Source organism: Acomys minous, assembly GCF_964271855.1.
Source record: "Acomys minous genome assembly, chromosome: 4".
In the NCBI taxonomy this organism is placed as follows: Eukaryota; Metazoa; Chordata; class Mammalia; order Rodentia; family Muridae; genus Acomys; species Acomys minous.
In genome coordinates, this window is record NC_140486.1 from 49,971,230 (window position 1) to 49,974,289 (window position 3,060).

A 3,060-nucleotide genomic window follows, 5' to 3' on the forward strand; every position below is an offset into this window, starting at 1 on the left:
CCAGATTAGCTGACTACAGGAGCAACAACAACAAAAAAGGTGCTCACAAGGACACCTGAGGACAGTTTCTATCAGCGTTTGAGAGAAAGAAGGCAAACCAGCAAGAGGTACATCTCAGAAGCTGTGGGAGAGAGCGCCACACCTTTTAAGTCAGGGTCCAAAAAAGCAGAGGAGTCTCTACAGAGGAGGATTCCTTGCCCGGCTCCTGGAGTTTGTAGTTCCAGGAGACCAGGTCACAGAGATCAGGCCAGTGCTGCAGGGGTGAAGGCTTCCAGACGACAAGGAGGCATGTGGAAAGGAGACCACCAAGGCGTCTGCTGCTCTCATACCCACGACGACGCAGCGGTAGGTTTGGGCATCTGGCATGATTTCCTACAAATACACTGTAATCTTGTAATTCTGTAACAAGACGACAATAATAAAAATAGAGGGTGACCAATGGAGGCATGCCAGCATTTGCAAAGGGAAAGAGAGTTAGGGATTGATTAAAGCAACACAGATAAAAGCAGGCAGGCACTTGAAGCAGAACTGGTTGCTTTTGTTTTGTTTTTCAAATCAGAACAACTCAAGTGTCATAAGTGAGACTGTGCATCTGGTGTGAGGTATCTTACGCTATTATAGGATGGCCAAGGGGTGACCTTGGGGGTGTAGAGAGCATCTGCAGGCCAGTTGCCCTGGGGTCTGGAGGCGGTAGATGCCAGCAGGTTTGGTTTTGGTGTGTGGGTCACCTTATCAGAGGCTTTCACAGGCCTTATCAGTGAGGTCAACCTTCCTGCCCAGAGCTTCAGTCCACCTGAGGCATTTAGGTAATTAGCCTTTCCCAGAATGTCTAGGAAAGCAGGTTTGGGGAGGGGAGGGGCGTGGGGGAAGTATCTTATAATTTTCTGAGCTAGGACTCACAAAAGTAGGTGAGGTCTATGACTGAGGCTCTGCGAGTGGTCGCACCAAGGAAGCTGACTTCTGGGAAGGACATTGTTTCAGGAAAGGGTGAGTCAGCCTTCGTGGGGGGCGGGGGCAGGGAAGGTTCTTGGCCAGGTGATTGACAGCCCAGCTGGATTAACTTGCCCCTTTTCGGGGTGTGTGTGTACGTGTGTGTGTGTGTGTGTGTGTGTGCGCGCGCGCGCATGAATGCACACCTGCATGTGTGTATCCTCACATGCAGTCCTGTGGAAGTTGCAGGAGGACTTACCGGAATCAGCTTCCTCTTTCTACCATGTGGTTCCAACGGGTCAAACCCAGTCCCACCTCCCAAACTACCTTTTTTTTCTGTTTTCTTTGAGACAGGACGCCTTAGTGTTCTATTGCTGTGGAGTGACGTCATGACCAAGCCAACTCTTTTTATTAATTTATTTACTTATTTAAGGCAAGTCTTGTAAAAGAAAGCACTTAATCGGGGGCCTTGCTTACAGTGTCAGAGGGTGAGCCCATGCTCATCATGGCGGGTGACAGCCAGGCATGGTGCTGGAGCAGTAGCTGATCTGCAGGCAGAAGGCAGAGAGAGCGGACACTGGGCCTGGCCTGGGCTTATGAAAAACTCAAAGTCCACCTCCAACAAGGCCACAGTTCCTTAGCCTGGTGACTACGCATTCAAATATATGAGCCTCTAGACCACCATTCATATTTAAACCACCAGAGAGAGAGAGAGAGAGAGAGACATTGGGAATGGTTTGGGAATCTCAAAGCCCGCCCCCACTGACACCTCCTCCAACAAGGCCACACCTCCTAATCCTTTCCAAACAGTTCTATTTCCTGGTCACTAAGCGTTCAAACATCTGTGCCTATGGTGGCTAGTCTCTTTCTCTTTTCTTTTTCTTTTTGGTTTTTTGAGACAGGGTTTCTCTGTGTAGTCTTGGCTGTCCTGGACTCATTCTGTAGACCAGGCTGGCCTCGAACTCATAGAGATCCGCCTGCCTCTGCCTCCCGAGTGCTGGGCTTAAAGGCGTGCGCCACCACGCCCCGCCATGGCCATTCTCTTTCAAATCAACACGCAGGGTGTATTAGTCAGGGTTCTCTAGAGGGACAGCACTTTTTATTTATCATCTATCTAGGAAGGGCATATTAGTGATAGGATAAAAATTGTGAGCGAGTACAGTTGGTAGACCTGTGCCAAGGTGTACCCCCACAACAGATCTGGCATAAGAAGTTTATCATGGGAGGGGACAGTGAAAGCCATCTCAGAGCAGGGAAAGATATTGAGGCTGACAGGCAGGGAGATAGAAGGAATGGGAGACAGAGAGAGAGAGAGAGAGAGAGAGAGAGAGAGAGAGAGAGAGGTCTGAGGTCTGGTATGGCTGGGGACTCTTTTTTTTTGTTGTTTTGTTTTTTTGAGACAGGGTTTCTCTATGTAGCCTTGGCCGTCCTGGACTCACTTTGTAGACCAGGCTGGCCTTGAACTCACAGCGATCTGCCTACCTCTGCCACTTGAGTTTTAGATAATTCTAGGTATAGTTAAATTGCCCACCAAGGGTCTCATTATGTAGCCCAGGCTAGCCTGAAGCTCACTATGTAAACCAGGATGTCCTTGAACTCAGAGACCTATGACCACTGCTGGGAGAAAAGGTGTGTCACCATGCCTGCTAGGCCTGGACTAACTCTTAGGAGAAGAAACAATAGGTAATGTTCTAATCTTCGGATCAGAATGTTGTCTCCACCCCAGGCCAGAGGTCTTCTATTCTTTTGAGAAGTGTAGGCTTAAAGAGCAGTGACAAAGCAGATACTTATCTTCCGATTGTTGCCAGAGAAACAGGAGGTGGGGTCCAAAGCTGACCAGGAGGGAGGGGTCCATCCTCGAAAGCCTCTTAGGTTACACTACCTAACTGTGTTTTAAAGGCATAACTGTGGAAGGGCTAGGTGTGTGGCCCTTGCATGGGGACACATTTTCAAGCCTTGTAAGGCACCCGTCCTGGTGAGGTTTGGGCTGAAGCAAGCGGGTGATTGAATAAGTGGGGGTAGGGGCTCCCTTTCTGCCTCCTGCAGAGAGCTGGGAGGAGTTGCAGAAGGCCCAACAGGTCAGACCACTTTGAGAGCCTTGAGCAGGAACCTGGCGAGAGAGAGGAAAAG